Below are 17270 nucleotides of genomic sequence, written 5' to 3'. Positions count from 1 at the left end.
TTGTATGTTTTACCATTAGATAATGGGGTATTGTTCTATTTTTATTGATTTTGAGGGGGGTTCTATGCCTCCTGGATTTTGATGCTTGTTCCCTTCCCCAAATTAGGGAAATTCTGTATAATAATTTGCTCCAACATGCCTTCTGCCTTTCTCTGTCTTTTTTCTTCTTCTGGGATCCCAATTATTCTAATATTGTTTCATCTTATTGTATCACTTATCTCTCGAATTCTCCCCTTGTGCTCCAGTAGTTTGTTGTCTCTCTTTTGCTTAGCTTCTTTATTCCCCATTATTTGTTCTTCTATATCACTAAGTCTCTCTTCTGCCTCATTTATCCTAGCAGTAAGAGCCTCCATTTTTTATTGCTCTTCATTAATAGCTTTTTTGATTTCAACTTGGTTAGATTTTAGTTCTTTTATTTCTCCAGAAAGGGGTTTTATTTCTCCAGAAAAGAACTCTCTTGTATCTTCTATGCTTTTTTCAAGCCCAGCTAGTACATTGATAATCCTCATTCTGAAATCTAGTTCTGACATCTTACTAATGTCCATATTGATTAGTCCCTAGGTGTCAGTACAGTCTCTTATTATTTTTTTGAAGTGAGTTTTTCCACTTTGTCATTTGTTTGAAATAAGAATAGGTGAATGAGAGCTCAAAATACTAAAAGGTTAGCAATGACCCCAGAGAAATATAAACTAACCGAAAGAAGAGACCTGAAACTAGGGGGACAAGAAAGGAGAAAAAAATTATATACACATATATAAAAAAATTATATATATACACATATATAACCACATATATATAACACATATATATTGAATATAATGTTATATTCAATATATATGTTATATATTATATTAATTATATTTATATTATATATTATATAACATAATATATAATATATATTATATACATATATGTTTATAATATACATTAATATATACAATATATAATGTACATATATATACATGCAGAAATATAGAATGTATAAAATATAATGTATATATGATTAGACTGGTGAATAGAACAGAGCCACAAACTTGATTTTGTATGTATTTTGGCCTGTTAGAAGAAACTGCCTTGAAAGAAAACATATATATATATACATAAAATAAGGGTAAACATGATGAAGGAATGGAATATGACTATAAAGATGAAAATTTAAAAAAAGATTCTAGGGTGCCTAGGTGGCTCAGTGGGTTAAGCCTCTGCCTTTAGCTCAGGTCATGATCTCAGGGACCTGGGATCAAGTCCCACATCAGGCTCTCTGCTAGGCAGGGAGTCTGCTTCCTCCTCCTCTCTCTCTCTCTCTGCCTGCCTCTCTGCCTACTTGTGAACTTTCTCTGTCAAATAAATAAATAAATTCTTTTAAACATTTTTCTAAAAAAGGAATTGATAAGAAGTTAGTTGAAAAAAGAAGATAAGAAGTTGGTTGAGAAAAGAAAAAAAAATAAGGAAATAAAGAAGGAAAGAATGTGATCAGGCTGGAGACTAGAACAAAGCCATATGCTAGCTTTAGGGTATATTTTGATCTGTTAGAAGTACTATATCCCAAAATTTTAAAGAAAGATAAACTTATATGTATACAAAAAATTAGGTTATATAGAGTGAAGGGATAGAATATGACTAGTAACAATGAAAGTTAATAAAGATTTCTAAAAAGGTATCGAGAAGATAAAATAGTTTAAAAAGGTTAAAATATGAAAGAAGAAGAATTAAAAAAATAGAATAAGAAAAAAATAAAATAAAAAATTAACTTTAAAAACTAAAGAAATATGGGGGAAACAGCCATGAATTCTATGTGGTACATTCCCCTAGCTCTGGAACCCGCAGTTCTCATTGATCCTTGAACTTGGTCTTGGCTAGATGTTCTTGTTGTTCTTCTTGGGGAGGGGTATGTTGCAGTGATTTTCAAATGTTTTTGCCCAAGATGGAATTGCACTGCCCTCGCCAGGGGCCAGGCTAAGTAATCTGCTTGGTTTTGCTCTCTGTAGCTTTTGTTTCCTGAATGCCTTCTGTACAGCTTTGGAGGATAATGAAGATGGCATCTTCCCGATCTCCAGCCCCATTGGAGCCAAGAGCTTGAGGTCCCCTCTTCAGTGCACCCTCAGAGAAAAGCAGTCAATCACTCCCATTTCCCTGGTCTCCCGCCACACTCCATGCTCACCCAGCCTATGACCAAGCATTTCTGTCTCTGGTGCACGACCCCATTTGTAGTTTCCAAATCCAGCAGATTCCTGCAGCATGCTCCTGCACTGCTTCTCCTGGAGCAGGAAGGGGGACTCCCTGGATCTGCCAATTGTGGGTCCCTGTTCAAAGAGCAAGTGACCCAGCTGTGCCTCAGATCATGGTTTAAGGTAACCCCAAGCTGAGAGCCCTCTTCTCAGCTCTGTCTCTGCAGCTGGCTTCCCTGTTCCAATACCTGGGAGCTCTGCCACACTCAGGCACCCCTGGTTTTTTGCCACTCCATGTGCCCATGTGTCCTGAGTCCACACTGTCCCTGCGAGGGCTCCACCCTCTGCTTAGCCTCTGAAGTGATGTTGCTCAGTGGAGCAGACTTCTAAAACTTCCAGTTTTGTGCTCTGCTGCTCTCTCACTGGTCGGGAGCCAGCCTCTTCCCCCATGGTCTCTCTCCAAGGTGTATCACCTCGGATTCACTTCTCCACATGTCCTACCTTCCAGAAAATGGTCGCTTTTCTGTTCCTAGAAATGCTGCTATTCTTCTCTTTGGTCTCCTGCTAAGTTTGTACTTATTTAGAATGGTTTGATAGCTATCAAGCTGAATCCCTGGGACCTGACAATATTTAGGTCTCCTATTCCTCCACCATCTTGCCAACCCAGAATTTTGCTTTAATGTTCCCTTTACTGACCAACCATTGTGATAACTTCTATCATTCTCTAATCTCCCTTGCATTTTTTTTTAAAGATTATATTCATTTGAGAAAGAGAGCATACATGAGTGGGGAGTGCAAAAGGGGAGGAAGAGGCAGGCTCCCTGCTTAGCTGGTAGCAGGACATGGGGCTTAATCCCAGGACCCTAAAATCATGAACCAAGCCAACATCAGACACTTAACTGACCGAGCTACCCAGGTGCCCCTCACTTCTGCTTTTTTATAACATGTAACAAAACTAGATATTTTTGTTTTTATATATATTTTTTCACTTTTCTGTTTGTATGACTCTAATCCAGAGAGTACAAGGGATTTGTCTGATTTTCCACTGAATCTCTAGAAATTAAAAGAAAAAATGCTTATGTGTAGAAACTCAATATATGTTTGTGGAAGTAATCAATGAAGTTCAGGGAGATTGTATAGAATGATAAAAACTCCTCACTATATCAATAAAGAAACCAAATGGATGACTTTAAAACCTCTTTAGTTATTAGGGTTTTGGTATTAATTAGAGTTAAGAGTCTGAAATGGATTCTTGGATATTCTAGCTTCTTAGATGCAGACATTTCTAGTGAGGAGGTATTAGACATGTTGCATAAAGCATATACAGGGGTGCCTGGGTAGCTCAGTGGATTAAAGCCTCTGTCCTTGGCTCAGGTCATGTTCCCAGGGTCCTGATCAAGCCCCACATTGGTCCCTTTGCTCAGCAGGGAGCCTGCTTCCTCATCTCTCTCTCTGCCTGCCTCTCTGCCTACTTGTGATCTCTGTCTCTGTCAAATAAATAAATAAATTTGTTTTAAAAAAGAGTGGAAATAATACGTGAGACTGAAGAAAAAGGCATTAAATATTTGGAAAATACTTACTGAGAATAGTTGACACAGATCTCTGCTTACAGTCTGGCCCTCAGACAGAAAAAAGACAAAATGAAAAAACTAAAACAGAGAAACTCAAGTCTATTTTTCTTGTTTATTTTTTATATTCCACATATAAATGATATCATGAAATTGTTCTTTTTCAGTTTATTTCACTTAGCATAACACCCTCTAGATCCATCCATGTGTTGTAAATGGCAAGATTTCATTGTTTTTATAGATCATATTCCATTATGTGTATATACAACATCATTTGGACACCTAGGCTGCTTCCATGTCTTTGCTATTGTAAATATTCCTGCTGTAAATGATAGAGGTGTATATAGCTTTTTCAGTGTTGTTTTCTTCAGGTAAATACCCAGAATTAGAATTACTAGATTACATGGTACTTCTAGTTTTTGTTTTTTGAGGAACCTCCATACTGTTTTTCATATTATACATACTTACATAATTTCAATATACATTTTCACCAATAGTGCAAGAGCTTTCTCTTCATTTTCTTACCAACACTATTTCTTATGTTCTTATTTTAGCCATTATGATATATGTGAGGCGATATCTAATTGTGGTTTTGATTTACAGTCCCCTAATTAATGAAGTTGAACTTCTTTTCATATGTCTCTTGGCCATCTGCAGGTCTTCTTTTGGAAAAATGTCATTCAAGTCTTTTGCCCATTTTTTTAATCTCATTATTTGGATTCTTTCTTTCTTTCTTTCTTTCTTTCTTTCTTTCTTTCTTTCTTTTTTTTGATGTTGAGTTGTAAATATAAAGAACAAATTGGTGGTTGCCAAGGGGAGGAATGTGGGATGGGTGAAATGAGTGAAAGGGATTAAGAGGTACAGACTTCCAGTTATAAAATAAATAAACCATGGGGATGAAAAGCACAGCTTAGGTGATATATTGAGTAATATTTTAATGTACTGATGTGGTGAGCATTTTATATGTAATTCTTAAGATACTATTTTGTACACCTAAGACAAATTTAATATTATGTATCAACTATAACTCACTTAAAGATATAAAACAATTCCTCTCCAACAAAAGTGAGACTAATCTAAACTAAATCCAAAGAGAAATGCTTCTTCATTTAAATTTAATGAATATTTTGGTAAAATCTAAGTGACTATTTAAAAGTTCAGGTTCTCTTATTTTAGGGTCTGGCAATGTTTGGGAAGGTTTTTGTACACTCACAGCAGTAGCAATGTCCACCAGTAAACATATCATACTTACATAAACATTTATTTTTATTATTTTGTTATTAAACATGAATGAACAACCTAGGATAGCCATTCATTTTAAGAAAGCAGGAACATAAAAGAGAATGATAGAGATAAATAATAGAAAAATATGACATGGGGGAAGTAAATATTTTAGGGAGAGAAGAGACTATTAAGACTATTAAGCAAAACAGCAGACAAAAATTCTTACAAATAAAATATTTCTGGCATGCCTGGTGGCTCAGTGGTAAAGTATCTGCCTTCAGTTCAGGTCATGGTTTCAAGGTCCAAAGATTGAGGCCCATGTTAGGCTCCCTTCTCAGCAGGAAATCTGCTTTTCCTTCTCCCTCTGCCTCTTCCCCCCACTCATGCTATCTCTCGCTCTCTCTTTCTCTCAAATAAATAAATAAAATCTTAAAAAAAAAAAAAAAAAAGGAGAGCTGCTCCATGTTCATAGCCAGTCTATGAATCCTGAACACTCTAGAAGAAGTGAAAAAATCCAGTCACTGTAAAGATTTTAGAAAAACCATTTTCCTTTATCTATCAAAGATGCTGATAGTCTTCACACCTACATCATTGTGATTAATTTATTAGCATAGATTGTATTACTCAATATCTCATCTTTTATTGGCTAAATTATCTGAGATATTATTTTAAACTTAATTGTGATCTTTGAAAACCTTTGGTATTTATACAGGATCCACACATCCTAAGATTGGGCTTCCACTGGGAGGATATGTGGCAGTTGTGGTGCCTCAGGTCTTATTCTGTCATTCTTTATTCTAATCCTGATTCTTAGTGCAGCCCAGACCATCCTCTCCGTGTCCCTGCATTGAGATCCACACTTACTTCCCACTCCCCATACACATATAGTTCACCCTGTAGACTCCAATTGCACCTTATTTATCTTTCTGGGAAACCCCACACTCTGTCTACCCGGACCACTTCCTGCCCAGGCCCTCTGGACATCTCTTATGATATTCAAAAGAAAGAAAATCCAACACTAAGTCCAATGTGTTAATTAAACTTAGTGCAGTAATCACTTCATTATATGTGTGTGGGTATGATACATGATATGTGCATATATCATATATATATATATATTTACTATATTTTAAATTTATTCTTTATTTTTATATCATTATTTTTAAAGTCCAGAGTTTATAATATGTGAGTCAGAGCTTTTCCCAAAATCAAGTATACAAATTCTCAGTTGGCCTGTGAGGCTGATAGAGATACTTTTTGTTCAGTTTGATTTCTGAGCAGACTTGATTCAAGTTCTCAGTGGTCATCTGATCAAATGGAATTAGGTTCTTCCTCTTCCTCAGCTCTTTTTAATCCTGGACTTTCAGAGAGACAAAAACGCAGCACAACTTTTCATATCTTCTTTTTCTTCAGCATCCACCTGGACAGTGTATTTATTCTCTGACACAGGAAACTCTAGGACACTAAACTAAAAGACATACTTTAAAGAAAAAAAGGCAAAGATAGGACTCTGCTTCTAGATTTTCTTTAGCCTTTCTTCAAACTAAGGAAGAAAAAGGAAGAAGCAGCTATGTAGGCTGTAGTTTTACTGAAACTATAAAACCATTAATGGCATTTTTTTTTAAAGATTTTATTTATTTATTTGACAGGCAGAGATTACAAGTAGGCTGAGAGGCAGGCAGAGAGAGAGGAGGAAGAAGGCTCCCCGCCGAGCAGAGAGCCTGATGCGGGGCTCGATCCCAGGACCCTGGGATCATGACCTGAGCTGAAGGCAGAGGCTTTAACCCACTGAGCCACCCAGGCGCCCCCATTAATGGCATTTTTATCAAATTGAAAGAGATCATTCTTAACTCTTGAAAATGTTAGAAATAGCTTTTCACTCTTTAAATTCCTCTTGGCAGCATATTTCAATGTTTCTTGTTCGGTGTTTTGTTATTTTTCACAAATACACAACTAATGAATATTTTTTCAGTTAAGTTCTAGTGAATGTTAGCCACTTACAACTCTTAGAAACTGCCAAAGGCAACAAAGAAAGTTATTCAGGATGTGTTTTATGAGAAAGCCTGTTACTGTTATCATGAATATATAAATGTTAGCACAGAACTTAAGTTTGGCTTTATAATATTAAAAAATGACTAGTTCATGTTTATGCTGATAGGAAGAATGAAATAATAATTGAGCCAAATATAATTTATGAATGTTATAATGGGATCTGGATAGTGAATTTTTGATTACTTTGGCCATAATAATGAGCTGTATTTGTCCAGTAATTATTCTTAGAAGCTTTAAGTACTTCACAGAAAAGATTTCATTCATCTTTATAATATCCCTTTTATAAGAGGATATCTGAGTGGAGATATAAGGCAAGAATGCAAGTTGCTCAGTAAATCAAAAGAGAAGCGAGGAGAGTTACATATATTCCAAGTGACCCATCATTACAGTACAGCTGTGTCCCTGAATGTAACATGTGCATGGAAACAGTTTGCCACATGCTTTTAGAATTCTTCAAAAGATTATACCAAGCATTAATATTGCCAAAGGCCCCAGGCATTGGCAAAAACTCTCTCCATTTGTTATCCCATATGTGATATTGTTTGTGTCTTAGTATGTTTAAAACTGGAAAATTTTGTTTATGGGATTTTTAATGTGTATGCATGATTTTAAGCAAGTATTTTGCATTCTGTTACTTAGAACAGCCTGTAAATATCCAAATAGATATGAGAAGTTTGAAGTTTACAAAAAACATTCCAAATATTACAGCTACCTTTAAAAAAGAATCACATTTACAAGCTTTAGGATGAAGAGCAGGATCCTTCCCCCTAATGGTTTATTTATTAAAGGACCTGGAAATGTTCTTGTGTGACACAACAATAGAAACATAATATATTGACATTAGATACAAACTCCTTAAGAAGCACTAAATAAGAATTTTATTCATTCACCTATTCAGCGAATTTTCAACTCCTACAAGGTACTGTGAAAATCAGTAATAGAATTTTCAGATCTTAAGTGCTCTAAGAAATAGAACTAGTAAAACATTACTGTTTTTCAACAGTTAGATTAGAAACATTAAACATTTTCGACAGGTTGAGGACTACTAGGCAGGTCTTCTGTAGGATGTTCAGTTGGAATTTGTCTGATATTTTTCTCAGGATTAGACTGGGGTTATGGGTTTTAGGGGAGACTACAGAGGTACAGTGTCATTCTCAACAAATATATCAAGAGTATATACTATCAGTATGATTTATCACTGTCTATGTTAACTATCATCACTTAGCTGGAGGTAGTGTTTGTTAAGTTTACCACAGTAAGTTAGTCTTTTTATCTCCTTATCTTTTCCTAGGCCTTTTTGAAAAAGCACTTTCTGGAGTGATAAGGAGCTATGTTCTTCCTACTTGAGGGCAGAATACCTATATAAATTAGTAGTAAATTCTGTATAGGAGATATACTGATTGTCCCTTATTTATTCAATCATTTATTTATATCATTATAGCCTCATGGCAAGGAAAGTCTGAGAAATTTTCAGTCAAGAGAACCCTAAGAAGACATGACAACTAAATGTGATGTGATATCATGGATAGGATCCTGGAAAAGAAAAAGCATGCTAGAGAAAAACTGGGTATCTAAATAAAGTATGGATTTTAGTTATTTATAATGTATCAGTATTGGTTCACTAATTATAACAAGTATACCATACTAATATAAGATGTTAATATTAGGGGCAATTGGATAAATCTTTATATCATCTTTGCAATAATTCTGAAATTTAAAGCTGTTCTAAAATTTAAAATCTTGTTAAATAAAAATTATCAAGATCTGGGAATCAAAGTCATGCAGTTTTAGTGGAAATGTGAATCACCATATTCTGTCAGTAACTATCAAAATGTTAATGTGCACATATTCTTTTGTACATAAGACTCATTTCTAGAAATCTGTTAAGTAGAAACAAAAGCAAAATGCAAGTGTGCCATTGCAGCATTTTAGGTAATAGTCATAACAAAATATAAAAAGCAAAACGATTTAAAACAGTCTGCCTAATTATTCAACAAGGAGTAATGGTTGAAGGAACTGTGATACAGAATGTAGCCATTCTCTGCACAAATCCATTCTCTGGAAAATATAATGAAATAATATATGTATATATCTTATTTTAAAATAACTAAATAATTTTTAAGGAATCTCCACACTGTTTTCCAAAGTGGCTGCACCAACTTGCATTCCCACCAACAGTGTAAGAGAGTTTCCCGTTCTCCACATCCTCTCCAACACTCGCCATTTCCTTTCCTGACAATTTTGGCCATTCTAACTGGTCTAAGATTGGTATCTTAATGAGGTTTTGATTTGAATCTCCCTGATGGCTAATGATGATGAACATTTTTTCATGTGTCTGTTAGCCATTTGTATGTCTTCTTTGGAGAACTGTCTGTTCATGTCTTCTGTCATTTTTTGACATGATTATCTATTTTTTTAGTGCTGAGTTTGAGGAGTTCTTTATAGATCTTGGATAGCAGCCCTTTGTCTGTAGTGTCATTTGTGAATATCTTCTTCCTTTCCATGGGTTGTCTCTTTCCTATTTGTTGACTATTTCCTGTGCTGTGCAGAAGCTTTTTATCTTGATGAAGTCCTACTACCCTGCAATTGCACTACTGGGTATTTACCCCAAAGATACAGATGTCATGAAAAGAAGGGCCATCTGTACCTCAATGTTCATGGCAGCAATGGCCATGGTTGCCAAACTGTGGGAGCCAGGATGCCCTTCAGCAGACAAATGGATAAAGAAGATATGGTCCATATATACAATGGAATATTACACCTCCATCAGAAAGAATGAATACCCAAATTTGCATCAACATAGATGGGACTGGAGGAGATTATGCTGAGTGAAATAAGTCAAGCAGAGAAAGTGAATTATCATATAGTTTCACTTACTTATGGAACATAAGGAATAACATGGAGAACATTAGGAGAAGGAAAGGAAAAGTGAATTGGGGTAAATCAGAGGGGGAGATAAAGCATGGGAGACTATGGACTCTGAGAAACAGACTGGGGGTTTTGGAAGGGAGGGGGCTGGGAGGATGGGTTAGCCTGGTGGTGGGTATTAAGGAGGGCACATATTGCAGGGAGTACTGGGTGTGATACATAAACAATGAATCTTGGAACACTGAAAAAATTAAAAAAATTTAAAAACCCTTAAAATAAAATAAAATAAAATAACCAAAAAGAAGAAGGTATTATTTCTGTATGGAATCTTACAAACTGAACTATTACCAGTAGTTACTTTAGAAAAGTATAATTGGAGTGGGTATTATTAATATTTATATTAACATCTTTTTTCTTGTTTGAATTTGAACAATCCTCATTGATTTCTTTTGTAATAAATATATAGCTTTTTTTAAGAAGCAAAGGATTCCTTCATTTACAGATACTTTATTGTTTTTATAGCTTTTATACTATAATTTTTTAATATGCTTTAGTCAAACTCAGTTCAAATTGTCATAATTTAATTAATTGGAAATTATAAAATAATTCTAGGGCCCCTATTTAAATTTAAGGGAATTAGATATGATTTAGATATTAATTTTTTCACTCATTTAATAGTTCTCTAGTATGTGCCTCCTGTGTTCCTATTATTAATGCTTGCCTGGGATTGAAAGGTGAATAGAATATCATCCACACTTTCAAGGCTTGTGTAGTTGGGGAGATAGATGACTAATCAATAAAACACTACAGTAAATGATCACCTTTACTTTTAAAAGGTCTGTAAGTAATACTGAAAATGAGGTAGGATGCTATGATTGTAAGACACTTAGTTTAATAGAAAGAAGTTTGGAGATATGTAGAATGAATTAAATTTATAAAGTTAAGAAGGGGTCACATCTCATAAATCTAAATTGCTGTGTCTTGAATGGCCATCAAGTTTTATCTCAGCTTTTAAATGATAGTGGTTTTCTGAAGAAAGCATTGAGAGGGATGCTTACACCGAGTATATCTTCAAAGGTACCAAATTTGATAGGAGTGACAGGCTTTCTGCATATTTACCTGACATTCAGAGGTTTTTCAATGTAGTTCTGATTTTTATCCAGTACTGTTTAATAAGATATTAGACTTTAATTATCACCTATATAGTTAATTCAAGATGATTATTTTCCTCCTTTAAGAGGTATAAGAAACTAATTAAAATAACTTATGAGGAATGGGGTGCCTGAGTGGCTCAGTGGGTTAAAGCCTCTGCCTTCGGCTCAGGTCATGATCCCAAGGCCCTGGGATCGAGCCCCACATTGGGCTCTCTGCTCGACAGGGAGCCTGCTTCCTCCTCTTTCTCTGCCTGCATCTCTACCTATTTGTGATCTCTCTCTCTCTCTCTCTGTCAAATAAATAAATAAAATCTTAAAAAAAAAAACTTATGAGGAAGGTAATGGGAATTTATAGGCATATATGTATATGTGTTTACATGCTTTAAGAAGGTTTTTGATTGAGAATAGTAAACTAAATTTGGATAACTCAGCTCAATAGTTTAAACCACAAGCACTTCGAAATGTAGATTACAAAGGAGTATAAACCAAAACAAATAAAAAAACACAACTCTCCAGAGTGGCTGCAAACAGCATGGAGGTTCCTCAAAATGTTGAAAATAGAACTGCCCTATGACCCAGCAATAGCACTACTGGGTATTTACCCTAAAGATACAAACGTAGTGATCCAAAGGGGCACATGCACCCGAATGTTTATAGCAGCAATGTCCACAATAGCCAAACTATGGAAAGAACCTAGATGTCCATCAACAGATGAATGGATCAAGAAGATATGGTATATATACACAATGGAATACTATGCAGCCATCAAAAGAAATGAAATCTTGCCATTTGCGACAACATGGATGGAACTAGAGCGTATCATGCTTAGCGAAACAAGTCAATCAGAGAAAGACAACTATCATATGATCTCCCTGATATGAGGAAGTGGTGATGCAACATGGGGGCTTAAGTGGGTAGAAGAAGAATCAATGAAACAAGATGGAATTGGGAGGGTGACAAACCATAAGTGACTCTTAATCTCACAAAACAAACTGAGGGTTGCTGGGGGAGGGAGGTTGGGAGAAGGGGGTGGGTTTATGGACATTGGGGAGGGTATATGCTATGGTGAGTGCTGTGAAGTGTGTAAACCTGGTGATTCACAGACCTGTACCCCTGGGGATAAAAATATATGTTTATAAAAAATAAAAAATTTAAAAAAAAAGAAAAAAAACACACAACTCTCAAATATAGTAATCAGTCAGTCCTATACTCATCAGAGAAATGATCATTAACTGTACATGTAACATGTAGCAATTTTGACCCTTCTGTATTCAGAGTATATAATGAAAGAATGTCAAAGTATATTACTACATTTATTCACAAGGATCATTTTATGGTTCTGGAATGAAATCAACGGGTGCCTAAATGGCATACATAGTGATGGCTAAGAATTAGATCACAAATACATAATTAGGAAAAATCTGAAGATGGCTGTAGATGGTGTATAGGATATTATGAAATGTAATACACAACTAGAAGATGTACAAGTACAAATTCTTTGTTATCTAGAAACCAACTAAGTAGAATGTAAATTATCTGTGTCTCTAAATATGGTTAAGGATGTTCATGCATATATTACTATGTGTGTGTACAGAAACAGATGCAGACATTGTCTTTATGAAAGAGACTTTTTTTCAAAAATATACCTGTGAAGCAGAGATTTATTGGTCAATATGTATTAAGCCTCATACCCTTTTCTTTAAAGATTTATTTTATTTTAATTTTTAAGATTTTATTCACTTTTTGACAGAAAGTAGGCAGAGAGGGGGCAGAGAGAGAGAGGAAGAGTCAGGCTACCCCCTGAGCAGAGAACCTGATGCGAGGCTCAATCCCAGGACACTAGGATCATGACCTGAGCTGAAGGCAGAGGCTTTAACCCACTGAGCCACCCAGGTGCCCCAATTTATTTATTTCAGAAAGAGAGAGAAAGCAAACAAAAGGAGGGTCAGAGGAAAAGAGAGATAATCCTCAAGCAGACTCCCAATTGAGTACAGAGCCCAATGTAGGGCCTGATCCCCAGACTCGACATCGCAACCTGAGCTGAAATCAAGAGTCAGATGCCAACAAATTGACCCATGCAGGCACCCCAAGACTAATACTAATTACAGTATTGGAGATCACACTAGCAGATTAATTTATCTTTTTAGAGAAATCCCTCTAGAGACCTTTCCAAATCCATCTACCCTTACTTTCAAAGAGGATTAAGGCAGCATTCAGGATTGTTTTTCACCAGTAGAAGAGTCCAGCAGCAACTGAGATTCAAAGATCTTCCTGACTAGATCTCAGGGTTATTTCCATGTGGTAGCTTTTATGTTCTGATTTCCGATCATAAGCAGTCCATGCTTTTTCCTGCCTGATGAATGTTTTCATTACCTTATTAATTACCTCTTCCCTTGTACATTGGAATTTGCCTTCTTATATTTTAGTATATTTAAACTTTAATATTCTGCCCAGATTTTTATGCTTCATTGTTGCCTTGGGATTGCCATGCTACCTAGCCCAGTGCTGGTCTGTTGAGTGTGTCAGTGATAAAAATGCACAGGTAGGCAACCTAACATAACTTTCAGGCATTTTGTGGATAAATTAGTAAAGTGATTATTGTTTATTGTTTTTGTTATGTTTGCTTCTTTCGATCCTATAGAATGGAATAATGCTGCTTAGATTTATATCTAAATTTTAATTTATGAAGTCTGCCATTAAATTATTCAGAGCAGTCCCAGAATATGTTTGGATATATTCCATTTTTAAAAAATCAATGATTTTTCTGAGAAAAAATCATGTGTTATGGTACATAATGTGTATATTTTAATATTTAATCATAATAAAAATGTACATCGTTGGAAGAAGAGTGGGTAAAATAGCATGAAAAGTGGAAGAACTCTAGAAAATTGAGGGTTTTTTTTTTTATGTTGGCAGACATAAAAGCAGGATTGTCAGGAAAATGAAGTGAAACTAGAATTTAGGACAACGATGCAATGCTAATTAGTGAGTTTTACATAGATAGAAAGAAATGGGAAAGAGGACAGGGTACCCATAATTGTGCTTTGTTTAACTTAGCCATTTGGTTAGCCAGAGCTTTTACAGCTAGTTCTTTTATAGCATGATATCTTTATGCAGCTGTCCTTTTCTTTTTTTGGATTTGGTTGCTTTTGTACACGTTTCAAATGTTTTTGATCAAATGTATATACAGCCCAATGTGTTTTCCCTGAAAGCACTGCCCTTTGACTAAGGAGAGTCTTAAATTAGCTTTCACCAAGAATAAAGGTAAGGGAAGAGGGGTGGGAGGATGATAGGAGACAGGATGCTGGCTATGTCTTCAACAGTTTAAAAGAGATTTGAAGGGAGATGACATGACCATTGAAAGCCTGTTGGCTGCTCAAAGAAAGTGCCTCTGCATAGTAGAAAGATTAGTAAAATACCAAAGATTCATGTGTAGCATGGTTATAATCGCTACTCCTTTTTTCCCCAGTTGGATGAAGTAAAAAGTGAAGTTCCTGCACAAATTCAGTGCCCTTGTCTCATTGAATGCTGTCAGTGACCTGCACAGATAGGATTTCACATTCATACATACAGGCAGGCTGGTCTCCCCTGTTATCCTAGTGTTTCATGGTTATGATCTAAGACCTTCTGCTTCTCCCACAACATAAACCTTTCTTCTTTGGAAAAAAAAAATAAAATAAAAGGGGCTGAGCTAGCAGGGGCAGAATATATTACTTCATTCTGTTTGAGGCCTTCTGATGACTCAAGATTAACTAGACCACTGAATAATCTCATTTAGCTAAACAGGCATGCAGCTCAAATTGGATCATTCTGTTTTGTTCAGCACAGGAAGAGATAGGAACAAAACACATCGAAAGAAAGTACAAGTAGTATTAATTGAAGTAATAATTGTTTAAACAATCTCAACAGGATAATATAACATTTTTTGTTAAACTTGGGACTATGATATTAGGAAGAAAGGAATTTTATTTGTAAATTTGAATTTTCTATATTATCCCTGTGGGTGATATTATTTTTATATATAATGAAATTTTATAAGATATTCATAATGTCTGTATTTGATAATTGCATATTTGTACAACATAGCAAAGGGAAAGAATAATATGGTCAATTCATCTTTGACAAAGCAGGCAAGAATATCCAATGTGAAAAAGACTCTTGAACAAATGGTGTTGGGAAAACTGGTCAGTTTCATGCAAAAGAATGAAACTGGACTACTTTCTTACACCATGCACAAAAATAGACTGAAAATGGATTAAAGACCTAATGTGAGTCCTGGAACCATAAAAATCCCAGAAGAGAGCAAAAGCAATAACTTCTCTGACATTGGTTGTAGCAACTTTTTTCTAGAGATGTTTCCTGGGGCAAAGGAAATAGAAATAGACTATTGGTACTTCATCAAAACAAAAACCTTCTGCACAGCAAAGGAAACAATCAACAAAACTAAAAGGCAAACTACAGAATGGGAGACAATATTTATAAATGACTTACCTGATAAAGGGTCAGTATCCAAAATATATAAAGAACTTATAACTCAATACCCAAAAACCAAATAATCCATTTAAAAAATGGGCAGGACACTAATAGACATTTCTACAAAGAAGACATCCAGGTGGCTAACAAACACATGAAAAGATGTTCAACATCACTCATCATAGGGAAAATGCAAATCAAAATCACAATGAGATATCACCTCACACCTTTCAGAATGGCCAAAAAACCGAAATCAAACCAAACCAAAACAAACAAACAAACAAACAAACAACAACAACAACAACAAAAAGAAACAAGAAGTATTATCAAGGATGTAGAGGAAAAGGTACCCTTTTGCACTGTCCATGGGAATGCAAAGTGGTGCAGCCACTGTGGAAAACAGTATGGAGTTTCCTCTAAAGTTAAAAATAGAACTACCCTATGGTCCAGTAATCACTCTACTGGGTATTTACCTCCCCAAAATACAAAAATGCTAATTCAAAGGGATACATGTACTCCTTGTTTTTAGCAGCATTATTTACAATAGCCAAATTTTGGAATCAGCCCAGGTGTCTTTTGATAGATGAATGGCTAAAGGCAATGTTATATAACACACATGTGCTGGAATATTATTCAGCCATAAAAAAGAGTGAAATCTTGCCATCTGCAACAACATGGATGGAGCTAAGTGAAATAAGTCAGAGTAAGTCAAAAACCATGTGATTTCCGCATATGTGGAATTTAAGAAACAAAATACATGAGCAAAGGAAAAAAAGACAAACTAAGAAACAGATTCTTAATTATAGAGAATGAATGGATTGTTACCAGAGGGAAGGTGGGTAGAGGATGGGTGAAAGAGGTGATGGGGATTAAGGAGTGCACTTGCTGTGATGAAAACTGGTGATACATGGAATTATCCAAACTCTGTATTATACACCTGAAATTAATATAATATTGCATGTTAACTGTACCTGAATTTTAAAGAAAAGAATAATAAAGGCAGTATAATCACCAAGACAGCATGGTACTGGCATAAAAACAGACACATAGACCAGTGGAACAGAGTAGAGAGCCCAGATATGGACCCTCAACTCTATGGGCAAATAATCTTTGACAAAACAGGAAACAATATACAGTGGAAACTCAACCATTCTCTTACACTATACACAAAGATAAACTCAAAATGGATAAAAGACCTCAACGTGAGACAGGAATCCATCAGAATCCTAGAGGAGAACATAGGCAGTAACCTCTTCCATATCAGCCACAACAACTTCTTTCAAGATATGTCTCCAAAGGCAAAGGAAACAAAAGAGAAAATAAACTTTTGGGACTTTATCAAAATCAAAAGCTTCTGCACAGCAAAGGAAACAGTCAACAAAACAAAGAGGCAACCCACGGAATGGGAGAAGATATTTGCAAATGACAGTACAGACAAAAGGTTGATATCCAGGATCTATAAAGAACTCCTCAAACTCAACACACACAAAACAGACAATCATATCAAAAAATGGGCAGAAGGTATGAACAGACACTTCTCCAATGCAGACATACAAATGGCTATCAGACACATGAAAACATGTTCATCATCACTAGCCCTCAGGGACATTCAAATTAAAACCACATTGAGATACCACCTTACACCAGTTAGAATGGCCAAAATTAGCAAGACAGGAAACAGCATGTGTTGGAGGGGATGTGGAGAAAAGGGAACCCTCTTACACTGTTGGTGGGAATGCAAGGTGGTGCAGCCTCTTTGGAAA

The 17270-nt window shown here is 35.5% G+C and overlaps 1 long non-coding RNA gene across 1 annotated transcript; it reads left to right on the top strand.

The window, feature by feature from the left end:
- The first annotated feature begins 8235 nt into the window (after positions 1-8235).
- LOC116583415 lies at positions 8236-16269 on the top strand. The gene is made up of 3 exons (XR_004282716.1): positions 8236-8246; positions 9014-9018; positions 16192-16269. It is a non-coding gene; the product is annotated as an uncharacterized LOC116583415 (long non-coding RNA).
- Positions 16270-17270: the final 1001 nt, after the last annotated feature.

Source organism: Mustela erminea, chromosome 2 (genome assembly GCF_009829155.1).
Source record: "Mustela erminea isolate mMusErm1 chromosome 2, mMusErm1.Pri, whole genome shotgun sequence".
In the NCBI taxonomy this organism is placed as follows: Eukaryota; Metazoa; Chordata; class Mammalia; order Carnivora; family Mustelidae; genus Mustela; species Mustela erminea.
This window is presented reverse-complemented; position numbering and strand designations above follow the sequence as displayed.